This window comes from Panthera tigris, chromosome B4 (assembly GCF_018350195.1).
Source record: "Panthera tigris isolate Pti1 chromosome B4, P.tigris_Pti1_mat1.1, whole genome shotgun sequence".
Classification (NCBI taxonomy): Eukaryota; Metazoa; Chordata; class Mammalia; order Carnivora; family Felidae; genus Panthera; species Panthera tigris.
In genome coordinates this window covers 55,045,850-55,060,410 of record NC_056666.1, presented here as the reverse complement: position 1 = coordinate 55,060,410, position 14,561 = coordinate 55,045,850, and positions in this window count along the sequence as shown.

Genomic DNA, 14,561 nt, shown 5'->3' with positions numbered 1-14,561 from the left:
TGTCTGAGAAGTATTTATTTTTTGCCTATTTGGACATTATGACTTCTAAATAAACATTTTCATTTCAACATTACCTGGTGTCTGTGTAGAAATATTCTCCAGTGTCATAACAATGACAAACATAATCTTACTAAGATGGAATACCTACTAGGTAGATTATATCAAATGATCCCAATCTGGTACATGGTGGAAATGAAGAATGAAAAGATACTCTTTCACATTAAAGTAACACTGGCATGGAATTCCAGTATTTTCTTTATCTTTTATAATGCCATTTAATTACATAATTTCTTGGGGTGCTGGGTGGCTCAGTCAGCTACACATCTGACTCAATTTCAGCTCGGGTCACGATCTCACAGTTTGTGAGATCAAGCCTTGCGCAATGGACTCTGTGCTGACAGTGAGGAGGCTGCTTGGGATTCTCGCTCTCCCTCTATCTCTGCCCCTCCCCATTTGTGCACACACTCTCTCAAAAATAGATAAATAAACTTTAAAAAAGTTTTAAATTACAAATGTCTTATTTTGTAGTTTTGAAAAATATGAAGTGTTTATGATTTTTTCCAGTATTTTGAATATGTATTATTTCTCCCAGTAGCATTTTTTAAAATGTACTTTTAGGGGCGCCTGGGTGGCTCAGTCGGTTAAGCGTCCGACTTCAGCTCAGGTCACGATCTCACGGTCTGTGGTTTCGAGCCCCGCGTCGGGCTCTGGGCTGATGGCTCAGAGCCTGGAGACTGCTTCCGATTCTGTGTCTCTCTCTCTCTCTGACCCTCCCCCGTTCATGCTCTGTCTCTCTCTGTCTCAAAAACAAATAAACGTTAAAAAAAAATCTTAAAAAAAATAAATAATATGTACTTTTATTTTTTGAGACAGAGAGAGAAAGAGTGCAAATGGAGGAGGAGTAGAGAGAGTGGGACAGAGAAGTTCAAGCAGGCTCCACACTCAGTGCGGAGCCCAACTTGGGCTTGATCCCATGACCCTGAGATCATGACCTGAGCCAAAATCAAGAGTCAGTTGCTTAGCAGACTGAGCCACCCAGGCATCCTGCTCTCCCAGTAGCATTTTAGGATTAATTCAATCTCTATTTTTGTCTCTCTCCTATGATAGTATTGTTCTGTAGCTTTAGCTTAGAAGACACTGTAATGAAATTTCAGTGAATTTAGTTCATAATTCTTACCTAAATGACAATACATCATTTATGAACATCTACATCATACTGTTTGTATACGTGCCATAATATCTAACTCGAGGCTTGGTGAGAAATCAAAACTGCATATTGTATATGACTCTGAGCTATGAACCCAAAGCGATGGATTGAGTGAGGTAACTCAGACAAACACATTGCTTTTGTACCTCGGTGTATTGTGAATCTTATATTTTAGTAACAAATCTATTGAAGTCTTTTGTATCAGGTTTATCACGATTCAGTAAGCATTAGATAATCATGAATCTCCTACATATACATATTTGTTACAAATAAAATGTATTCCACAGAGGCAATCAGGTGTGATCTTGGTCAAGGGTTCATCTTCATGCTGGAGTTCAAATCACACGTAACTTTCCCTGATGTTGATGTGCAGAGAATGACGAAATCATCAAAGCAAGACAAGAAGATCTGATGAGACAGCAAGGGCAGAAGACAATGACTGTGGTGGTAAATGCTCCAAATCCTATGAGGATATAACATCTTTGCACAAGATTGAAATGATCATTGAGATGGAAAGAACTGACCTAGGACTTCGTTTGATTGTAGTATTTTAGATCTGTAGGGTAACTTCGGGATCGTTGTAATCCAGTTTGGTAGAAAACTGCTTAAAGTCAATGATCTAAGGGAGTAAACAAGAGCCTTAATTCCTGGATTATTATTAATCAGTCAAAATTATTTTTTGAGCACCTTCTATGTTCCAGGCCTTAGACTGTAGGGACACATGATGAACTTGAAAGAGTCCCTTCTCTCAAGATGCTTACATTATATATATAATGTGTATATATATATATATATATACACACACACACATATATAATGTATATATACATTATATATATACATTGTATATATAATATATATAATGTATATATACATTATATATGTATATATAATGTATTTATATATGATATATATTGCATATTATATATAATATATTATATATTTATATATAAATAATTTATATGTATATATTATATATAATATATATTATTTATATATAAATAGACATGTTTACATATATATGTGTGTGTGTGTGTGTATATATATATATTTTTTTTTTATTATTTTTTTTTTTTAAGAAAGGAAACCTTTGAGATCTGTCAGGACAAATAGGTGCCATAAAGAAGATAACATAAGGCGTGTAGGAGACAGTGACTGCAGAGCTTCCCTAGCCGGGGTGTTGGGCCAGGGATTCTGAGGTGGTGACATAGGGGTTTCAGCATGAATGAGGAGTGGGCTCCCTGGGCTTGGAGGCATAGCAAAGGGTTTAGATTTTGTGCTAGCTGGGGGATTTTCCACAGAGCTGAGACCTCCTTACAGACACTTTGACAAGATCATTCGGACCACTAGATAGGGGTGGACCCAGGGGTCAAAGAAGGAGGCAGGGAGAAATGGCTATTACGGTGGCATAGGTGAGAGAAGAGGGGCATGCAGGCAGTGGCTGTAGAAGATGCAATGGAGAGATGGACAATTTCAGGATATAATATGAATATTGAGCCAGTTAACCTAATAATACAGGCATGCAAGACAGAAAAATAGAAGATGAAGCTTAGATTTTTGGCTACTCAACTGAATATCAAAGGGTAGCATTTATTCAGATGCAAGGCTTGACAGCAGAATGATTTTGTTGGGGGGATTGTTGGGGGACTACGGATCAAGACTTCTGCTAAGGCTATATGAAATGTCTATCAGACCCTAGGTAATTTGTTGGGGAGAAGAATCTCTGATGACCATTGTGCTGTTCCCTGGGACCCAGTGGGGGTGGGGAGGGTGGGGTGGGAAGTGGAGCCAGTTCAGGAGGGTTACAGAGCACTATGGAGAGGAGTATCTGCATAGTGATAGCAATGGCTGAGGATGTGCTGCGGACTAATTGCCCTGATACTCATGCCCCCAAGGTTTTCACTTTTTCTTTCTTCATTTTTATGTTAGTTAGCATAACCTGAGCTGAAATATGGAGTCGGATGCTTAACCAACAGAGCCACCCAGGCGCGCCCCATCCCTTTTTCAAAAGTAAATCCTGGATCTCTCCCCCTGAACTCTGACCTCCCCACTTTGTTTTTTCACTTCCTTGGAGCAGACAAAATAACTTATACACATTTCCTCATCCAAATGCCTCTCACTATCCTTCAGTTGATTCATCTGTCATTGATTTTTCATTCTTCTTCCTCCTCTTTTTCTCTGCCCCTCCTCTCTAGTCAGTAAGTAACTGCTAACTAAATCCAGTGATTCTTCTAAGATTTCACTAGATGGCATTTTCCTTCACTGGCCCTCCAGTGACCCTTCCCTTCCCATTCGTAATCATTCGAGCTTTGTCTTATGAGGTCAATGTCTGTCTCCTATTCCAGTTTGTAAGGTTCTTGCCAGTTAAAGCCCATGTTCTGTTCATTTTGGTTTCCTCCACTGCACCCAGCTTGGTACAGCACTCATAGTGGGTGCTTCACAAATGTTCACTGAGAATTGAGTTCACAGATCAGTTTAATTCTGCACCTTCCAAAAACCTCAGTTCCGGTACGGCCACCCATTTTGATCTTATTTTTGTATTCCCCTATTAATTCATGTCTGCATTAGTCAGTTCTTTTTTTCAACCCGATCATACATTCTCTTCTATTATTACTTAACTATTCACAGTATGTGAGTCTTTCCCTTTCAATTTTATCATATCCTTCCAGAGAGGCCATAGGTAGCTTCTTTGGTGACTGATGCAGCGTATTGCCCTCAGAAATTGTTCAACAAAGATGTGCTGAATGGAATAATAAATGAGTGAATGATTTATTTATTTAATATAATTTATTGTCAGATTGGTTTCCATACAACATCTAGTGCTCGTCCCAACAAGTGCCCTCCTCAATGCCTATCGCCCACTTTCCCCTCTCCCCCACTCCACATCAACCCTCAGTTTGTTCTCAGTATCCAAGAGTCTCTTATAGTTTGCCTCCCTCCCTTTCTGTAACTTTTTCTTCCTTTCCTTCCCCTCCCCCATGGTCTTCTGTTAAGTTTCTCAAGATCCACATATGAGTGAAAACATATTAGATCTGTCTTTCTCTAACTGACTTATTTCACTTAGCATAATACCCTCCAGTTCCATCCACGTTGCTGCAAGTGGCCAGATTTCATTCTTTCTCATTGCCAAGTAGTATTCCATTATAAATGAATGATTTAAAGAATGAATGGACACTTTTCTGTCTCTCTACCTGCTCAGCTTCTTGGGCGTGAATGCTTACAGTCATATTTAATTCTTTGTTTTCCCTCCGTTTTCCAAATCAAACCAGTTATGAAATACTATTGATTCTTACTTTTTAATATCTCTTAATCCATTTGGTGTGTAATGAAAGACCTTATCCATCTTCCTTCAAAAGTAAAGGTAAGCAACGACGAATTATAAATGAAAAAGATAGCCTGTAGCTGTCACCCTTCTACAGGGTAAATAAATCTGGTGGAGACCTCTGTGTGCATTTGCATAATGTATGTGTGTTTTTAACCTTTTTAACAGTTGTTTCCTTATAATGTGTACAATTGTAAAATAGAGATACTTTCTTGTTTTCTAGCAGCTCATCCACACATTTATAAAATATTAATTATCAGTGTCAAAGAGGAATAATGTAGCATTTAAGTAACATTCATGTTAGTTTTATTTATTTTTAATTCAGTTTAATAAAATAATTATTGATCCTCTTTCTAAATATACAGACCTAGATGGAATTTTCTAAGAGGTTAGCAGGGGAAGATGTAGGAAATGGCCCTTATGGCTATTTTAGAGGTCATTTTTATGGTCTGAGATAACCAGATGACCCAAATGGGTAGCTTTCAGAATATGTCTCCATTAGTTATCTCTGGTTCTCTAATACAGCAATAATTCAACCCTTTCCATATCTTCATTAGGCCTTCCTGCCCCATTTCCCCATTTACTCAAGATACCCAGAACATTGTTAGAAGAACTTTATTTGTATATGATTTGCTGAGAAGAAAGACTAAAAAATACCGAAATTGTACTTTCATATTGTCTAGAAGGGTCTCAGACTAACTTAATTTTTTTTCCCTTGGGATTATTATCCCTGCCCTACCTTCATATTATTTAAGACAGTTTCTCAAAGAGTATTCTACAGAATTTGCATGAGCATCACCTCTAAGTTACTTGCTCAAGATTTTATTTGAGAACTATTGCTCACAAACAAGAATTATGAACTCTGTCTGCACAGGAGAATAACTTGAAAAAAAAAAAAACCTTTAAAAAAAATCTCTTCTCTGGACCCCATACCTAGAACTTCTGATCTGATTGGTCTAGGTTAGTTCCAGACACCTGTTTGATTTTAAAGCCTCTCTCAGTGACTTGAGTCTGTAGTTAGGGTTGAGAACCCCGGAGTTAGCAGATTACTGAATTCTGTGCCTGATTCACATCAAGCACTTGCATGTGGCTGGAATATATTTGTTAACAATTATTATATTTAGTGATTGTTATACAGAATTCTGATGAAGGTGGTCAAGGGGCCACCACACTTTGATAACACTGTCTAGGCCTTCACTGAAGGTTTAATCGGCCACCTTGTATCTGACCTTAGGTAGTTCTTAACCTCTCTGTGCCTTAGTTTCTCCATCTGTAAAGTGGAGTAAGTAAAAGTCCTTGCTCTATAAAGGTTTTTAGGGTGAACAAAAATAATAAAAATAAGTAAAATAAAAGAAGTTAAAACAGAGGTCTTTTATAGCTTGAGGTAATCAGATGACCAAATTGAGTAGCTTTGGGTTTATGTCTCTCTATTTAGTTAGCTCTGGTTCTCTAAGACAGCAGTAATTCAACCATTTCCATATCTTCATTAGACCTTAGCCTTCCTGCCCCATTTCCCCCATTCACTCAAGACATGCCAAAACATTGTTAGAAGAAACTTTATTTCTGTACGGTTTATTGTGAAGAAAGACTAAAAAATAGAGAAATTGTACTTTGCAAAGAACTTCCTCCAGTGGGTATTAATGTTCAATGTATGAAGGTTGAACAATGAAAGTATGTTATTAAATATTACTAGACTCAGGTACTTCCAATCAGCTGGTTAAAAAAAAAAAAAAATGCTATCTTTTTTTAAGCTAGCTCTGTGATGACACCCAGTGGCCAAAATGTTAACCACTGAGATTTTTTAAAATGAAGTATTTTTCTCAGCATAACAAGTACTGAACACTGCATCTAATTGGTCTTTAAACATTTCAAAAACATGAAATAATCCTGCATTACGAATACCATCAATGAAGTGTGAGCAAGCCAAAATTCTTTAGTACTATTTTGGTAGAACTTTCCCAACCAGTTCAGAAGGACAAGCATACCAGGTCATTGAAGGTGACATTCCTAACCATTACTTTCACGCTTGGATAAAGGGATTCGTATCAGTACATAGTAAACAAACAAGACCAGACACAGGAGAATTTAATAGACTATTAGGACTTCACAATAGTCATACCAGGCACTTTAAAATCAGGAAATAATGAACAACAGTAATTACTTTACCTAGTTCTCATCCCACATTGGTATAGGGTGTATTCTGTTTACTCATTTACTCATTCAGGAAACATTTCAAGAGAAGCAGACTCTAAGAGGGAGATTAGTACACGGGGGATTGTGAGTGGGAGCTTTTGGAGTGATGTTTGTAGAGGGAAAGGAAGAAAGGAGGATGAGGCAGAGGGAAGAGATGGGAGCCTCAGCTGACCCCACAGGGAGCTCTGAAGCTAACATGGCCCTTCAGCGTTGTCTTGGGACAAAAAGGCAGGATCTTTATCCTCTGTCTATCCAGTCTTTGGATGAGGGTTATCCTTGGGAATGCAGTGCCCATGGATGAAACAACTGTCTTTTAGATGAAGCAGCTCTGCAGAGGGCTGACCGGCTGAGGCTTGTCTGCTGACAATACTCCCCACAGAGGAATAAGTCCTCCAATCTCGACGGTGATCTGCATGGCCCATCACAACACCCGCTACACTGAAACTGCATGATGCTCACAAAACAGGCAGGCTTTCTGACTTTGGGGAACTTAAAGATACACATTAAACAAATGAATGCCCAAAAACTCAGGACTATGAAGGAAGACTGGGCTTCAAGAGAATAATTAGCAAGGATGGAATAAAGAGAGGAAGGCTAATGCTTAGCTCTCTGCTAGTCTCCTCATCACAGTAGAAGGGCAAGGAGGATACAAAGGAAAGCGTTAACACTTGGGCTGGGAAGCATTTACCTTATTCTGTGAGCAGTTTGGCATCACTATAAGTTTTTACGAAGGGAAGAGCAAGCACAAAGTAGGCAGTTAACACTGTTAATATAATAGATGGAATTGGAAAGACATTGGGTATTTCTTTCTTTTTTAAAATGTGTATTTATTTATTTTGAGAGGGCAAGAGAGCGTGCTCAAGGGAGAGACAGAGAGGGAGAGGGAGAGAGAGAATCCCAAGCAGGCTCAGTGCTGTCAGCACAGAGCCCGACTTGGGGTTCAGTCCCTCAAACTGTGAAATCATGATCTTAGCCCAAATCAAGAGTCAAATGCTTAGCTGACTGAGCCACCCAGACTCCCTGACACTGGGTATTTTAATGTCAACACAGGAATCAAGCATTTTCTTTCAAAGGTACCCCTAATTTGGTCCTAAATTTCTGGTCTCATTTCTGACCATTTCCCTCTAGATCCTGTAGGTCCTGTGTGTAACGGACATCTCCCACTCTCTGAACACAGTATGTGAACCCCACTTCTCTGCTATTATTCTTTGACATCAATGAAATTTTCTGAAGTCTTTAATGCCCAGCTCAAGTTTCACTTCCTCTTGAAAAGCTTTTCCTGTTTCCAGGCCTTTAAAAGTCCCTGTACCTTTATTCTGAGACTAGAGTAAAAAAAATACTTAATGTAACTCACAAGACCCTAGATGACCTGATTTCTGTTGACTCATCTCTCATCCTATTCCCCTATATTTGTCTGCCAGCTTAGGTGGTGAACTTGTGTCTTGTTTACCTTTTTTTTTTTTCACTATATCTTTAATATGATAGATCCTTCATTATTGAATTAAAACAATGTAAATAGCCCTCACAGATAAAATTTCTTTATTGATAGCTTTTCTCCTTCAAAGAACTATAGAGTCTAATCAAGAGTATTTACTTTTGGGGGCACCTGGTGACTCAGTCGGCTAAGTGTCCAACTCTCGATTTTGGCTCCGGTCATGATCTTACGGTTCAAGGAGTCGAGCCCCATGTTGGGCTCTGCGCTGACAGCATGGAGGCTGCTTGGGCTTCTTTCTCTCCCTCTCTCTCTGCCCCCTCCCCATCTCTCTCTCTTTTTTTCTCTCTCAAAATATATAAATAAATAACTGTAACAAAAAGTAAAAAGAGTATGTTCTTTTCAGTTCATTGATGTACTAAGAAATTTAGAAGATTTCTGCCTTATGATTTTGTAACCAATTGTTCCCAGAGCCCTAAATACCTAAATATATCATAAATATGGCATACGTTTCTCCTACGTAAAATATTTCTTCTTCTAAGCTAAACATCAGTGCATTTGGCAACCGTAGAATTAGAAGGACCATAGACGCAGTGTATTATAAACCCCTCAGCTCACAGTCAAATAAACCAGCTTCACAGTGTCAAATGATTTGAAAAATGTTACTTAGCTAGTTTGCGACAAAGTTGCGACTAAAATACAAATGTCTTAATTGCTAAATCAATCAGCAGCAGCAGCAGCAGCAGCAACATTTAGAGTCCCTACATTAGCCAGGTACTCCTCTAAATATGCTAATTATATCAGCTGATTTAATCTTCACAATCCCGTGATATGATACTATTCTTAGCTTCAATTGGACTAAAGAAGTTAGGACACAGAGAGGTTGGCTAACTTGCCCAAAGTGCAAAATGTTTAATAATTACAATAACAACCCTCAAACAGATCTTTTTCCAGCTGCTCCAAATCCCAAACCCGGACATATCAACATACGTAGTACATTAAAAATGGAACTCCTCCCATTAGGAAGTAGACTATCTCCTGATGCCTTGATCTGGGCTTGATAGCCAGCAACTTACCTCACTTTGACCATTATCACCCTGGGTAGATCATCCAAATAGAAAACCAATAAGGAAACTGGACCTGAATAAACTGTAGAACAAATGGACCTAACAAATATATACAAAACACTCCATCCAAAAGAAGCAGCATACACATTCTTCTCAAGAATATGTGGAACATTCTCTAGGAGAGATAATAAGTTCAGCCACAAAACAATCCTTAACAAATTTAGGAATATTGAAATCATACCAAGTATTTTTTCTGACTATGATGGTATGGAAGTAGAAACCAGTAACAAAAGGAAAACTGAAAATTCACAAATATTTGGAAGTTAAACACATTCCTGAGAAACAAATAGGTAAAGAAAGAAATATCTTCAGACAAATGAAAATGGAAATATAACATATAATTTACAGGATGTGGCAAAAACAGTTCTAAGAGGGAAAGTTGTGCAGTGTGTAGGTGTATATGCCTACATTAAGTAAGAGAAAAATCTCAAATAAACAACTTATCTTTATTCTTCAAAGAATTAGAAAAAGAAGAACAAAGTCCAAAATTAGCAGAAAGAAGGATATAATAAACATTAGAGCATAAATAAGTGAAATGGAGATTAGAAAGACAATAGAAAAAAAATAAAACTAAGATTTGGTTCTTTGAAAGCAACAAAACAAAACAAAACAAGACAAAACAAAACAAAAACTAAGCAAATCATTAACTATATAACCAAGAAAAAAAGAGAGAGGACTCAAATAAAATTATAAGTCAAAGAGGAGGTGTTACAGTGGACACCAGAGAAACACAAAAGATTGTCAGAGACTAATTACGAACAACTACATGGTAACAGATTGGACAACCTGGAAGAAATGGATACACTCCCAGAAATATACGTTCTTCTAAGACTGGATTCTCAGGCAGCAGCTGGCTAAGTATGTAAAATCTCTTCTGGAGAGAAACTGTGAGATGGGTTTTTTTTTTTTTTTTGGCCAGCTCCCTCTGCACTGAGCCCTGGGGGGATAGCTGGATATGTGTTTGTGTGCCTATCAACAACTGCTTGTTTGCTCTGTATATAGTCTTTTAGGTCTTGTGTATACCAGCCTCGTAGGCTTTCAGAGTTAGGTGTTTTGGGGGCCTTTCCTTTGGGTGGAAGTCTTAAAATTGGGGGCACTAAATGTGGGGTCCAAATCCTTCACTCCTTATGGAGAAGTTGGGAGTTGGCCATTGGGAGTTGATGAGTGTATGGCACTATACCAGGGATGGGGTTTATAGCCAGGCCAGGGTGCCTCAGCCTTCTCTAACAGCTTCAGTGTGGATATGTTCTCAGTTGCCTGGTGTGGAGGAGTTGCTCACTAGTTTCTGGATTTATTTCAATTATTTAATTTATTTCAAAGGGAATTGCTTCACGTGTAGCTGTACATTTCATGTGTCCCATCGTGTGTGTGTGTGTGTGTGTGTGTGTGTGTGTGTGTATTATTAATCCATAAAAAGAGAGGAAATCCTGCCATTTGTGACAACATGGTTAAAACTTGAGGGCATTATGGGGCGCCTCAGTGGCTCAGTTGGTTAACTGTCTGACTCTTGATTTTGGCTCAGGTCGTGATCTCATGGTTCATGAGTTCGAGCTCCGCATTGGGGTCCATGCTGATGGTGAGGAGCCTGCTTGGGATGTTCTTTCTCTCCCTCTGCCCTTCTCCTTGTGCACTCTCTCTTCTCTCTTCTCTCTCAAAATAAATTAAAAAAAAAACTTTAAAAATAATAAGTAATGAAAAAAAACTTTGAGGGCATTATGCTAACTAAAGTTTGTCAGAAAAAGACAAATACTGTATGATCTCACTTATATGTGAACTCTGAAATAAATGAATTAATAAACAGATAGTACATTGGTGTTTGCCAGGGGCAATATGTGATGGTGACCAAAGAGTCCAAAGTTCCAGCTATGAGTAAATTCCACATACAGCATTTTGACTATAGTTAATAATACAGTGTTATTATATATTTAAAAGTTGCTAAGAGAGGAGCATCCTTTTTTTTTTTTTTAAGTTCATTTATTTTGACAGAGAGTGTGTGTGAGTGAGTGTGGCAGAGGCCAAGAGAGGGGGAGAGGCAGATCCCAAGCAGGCCCAACAACACAGGGCTTGAATTCACAAACTGAGTCAAAACCAAGAGTTGGATGCTTAACCAACTGAGCCACCCAGGTGCTCCTCTAGGACAGTAGATCTTAAATGTTCTCAAAACAAAACCAAAAACCAAAAGAGAAAGAGAGAGAGAGAGAGAGAAAGGAATGGCAACTATATGAGGTCATGGATGTGCTAACTTTACTGTGGTAATCATTTCCCAACATATACATATTTCAAATTATCATGTTGTAAATCTTAAACTTACACAATGTTTTATGCCAACTCCTATCTCGATAAAGCTGGAAAAAAAGTAACATATGTAATTCAGATGTATAGAGAAAAAATAAAGTAGGCCAATATATACGCTCACCCATTCTTTCCTCAGCTGTTTCAAGTCTAATGATTGACCCATCAAAGGCATTCTTCATTTCTGTCACTGTGTCTCATTCCTAGCATTTCATTCTGATTCTTCCTGACAGTTTCCATCTCTGTATGGGCATTGCCTATTTGGTCTTTCATGTTGTAGACTTTTTCTATCACATCCCTTTACAGATTAATCACAGCTTTTTATTTATTTCTAGTTTTTAGGTTTATTCATTTAAATTCAAGTTAGTTAACGTACAGTGTGGTATTGGTTTCAGGAATAGAATCCAGTGATCCTTCACTGCCATATAACACCCAGGACTCATCCCAACAAGTGTCCTCCTTAATGAATCACAGATTTTTAAATTGCCTATCTGATAACTAACATCTGTGTCGTATCTGAGTTTGGATCTGATGATTGCATTGTCTCCTTGGGCTCTGCTTTTTCTTGCCCTTTTGGATGCCTTATAATTTTCTGTTCTTGAAAGTCAGATATGTTACCGAGTAATTGGTAGCAAGACAAACAGATCTTTAGTGTGAAGATGTATGTTAATCTTATTGGGAGTTGGACTGTATTTAATGCTTCTTGTACCTAGATATGTACGAGACTTCAAATTCCTTCAGTGTCCCTGTTTTGGCTTTGGGACTTCTTTTGGTATTGCTTTCTCAGAGAAAGTCTGAGTTTTAAAGTCTTTTCAGCTATAACCCAGTTATTAAACTGGTGAGTTATTGCTGTGGTGTGAAGGTGTGAAAAAAGGGAGCATTCTAAAATCTTCTAAGTCTTGGTTTTTTAGTGGGCTCGTCTTGGGAATATAGCTTTCACAAGGGTTTCTGTGCCTCTTCCATGGATACAGCTTCTCTCCCAGTGCTCTCACCTGTAGCTTTATGCTCTGTTTCTTTGATGTCTTCTCTCCTGTTGACTATGAGGTTTTACCCCTCGTAGGTGGCACGGGAAGGCTGGAATGAGCTGGAGTGAAATGGAATTCCCTTCCCCAGTTGGGGTAAGCTTGCAGTATTATTACACCAAAGCTTTCTACTGCAGAGTAGACCTTTGTTAGGGAGAAAGATCTGGGATGGTTAGAAGTAGTAGACTATTCTACTCCTGCCAGGGTCATAGTGGGATCTTTCTTGGATCCTCAGATCCATCCTGTGAGAACCTACTGGCATTCCTGGAGGAAAAGTGTGCCCCACTCCCACCTCCACCCCCAACCCCTGCCCATGACTGTGACCCACAGCAGTTTTTCCTTCTCATGTTCGTCGATACCTAACCTCCAGAGATTCAGTACTACCAGTGGGGCACTTGGGTTGCTCAGTCGGTTAAGTGTCTGACTCTTGATTTTGGCTCAGTTCATCATCTCACAGTTTGTGAGTTTGAGCCCCATGTCGGCCTCTGCGCTGACAGCATGAGGTCTGCTTGGGATTCTGTCTCTGTCTCTCTTAAAAAGAAATAAATAAACATTAAAAAATTACCAGTTAAGTGTTCATATTTGTTTAAAGCACCCAGCAGCTTTTGCTCCAGGTACATAAGTATCAGGTGCTGTATCTGTCTGGCTGTGTCCATTTCTTCAGATTTGGGAGTGGTTGTTTGCTGTTTGACCTCAGTTCTCTGAGAGATCCAAGAGAAGTCACTGGTTTTCGATTTGTCCAGTCTTTCTGTAAGGAAGGGACTGGTAATTTCTACGTCCTTTACATGTCAGAGCTGAACGTTTATTTCCTTGACTAAGATTCCTTACTATTGGGAACATAGGAAGCAGTTCGGTGAGGACTGAACTGTCTCCTTATACTTGGCTATGGGTCACCAAAATGAAACAGGGACTGCAGAATAATTGTAGTACTATAATCATATACTATGCACAATACTTATGCAAAGTGTTTACTTCAGGAGTTATTCTGGCAGGAGTTTGAGGAATGAATGATTTGTGTGGTGATGAAAGGAAGAACTTGAGAAGAAGAGGCTAACAGAGGCATTGCTGGAGAATTGCACAGAATAGTTTAGTCGATTGGGGTGGAGGAACCCACGAGAATCAGTAGGAAATGAGGCTGGAAATATCAGGTTGTATCCAGAGGACATTTGGACTGGGAAATGTTTTATCAAATTCTGTGGTCAGCATGGAGCCACTAAAAGATTTTGTAAAGGGTAGCAGCGAACGTGTGAACAATTAATCTGGCAAAAGTATTGGATAAACTGAGAGGACACTGGGCTAGTAGTATCAAGGTTAAGAGTTGGTATCTGACAAGACATGAAAAGGTGACATTGAGAAAGGCTACGACGTGAAATTTGAGAGGTACAGTCCAGGGATCTGGCTTATGAAACACAGAATTTGAGGTGCAGTCAGAACTTACAGCAGGGACTAGATTCTGGAGTCATTGCATGGAGGCTACAGCTTAAACTTTGAATATACATGTGGTTCTGGAAAGAACAAGAACTGGGGCTAGAATCTTCGAGAATGTGTACATTTAAGGGGAGAGGAGAAAATAAAGTCAGCAGTGGAAAAGCCAGAAAGACGGGAGAAAAAACCGGCACAAGATACAATAGAAATTAGGGTAGAAGAGGCTCATTTTTTCTCCCAACAACGTCTGGCTTGTAAGGTCAGACTCTGAACTGTACAAATACACCCAGTCCTGACAGAAGAAAAGAGCTTCCTGTGTGACTTGGCCTGAGTGACTTGCTCCTTGCCAGAGTTGAATTCTTTTTACAGGGGAAATAGATGTAAATGTTCCACAGGAAGTGGTTAGTGTTTATTAGGTAAAAGTCCACATTTATGAGATGACGCCTCACTTTTGGAATTTAAGCAGATAGAGTACTTTGTGGTGGCTGTAAAATTGTGGTGATAGTCAAATTTTGTATATAAAATGATCCTGACCTCAGAG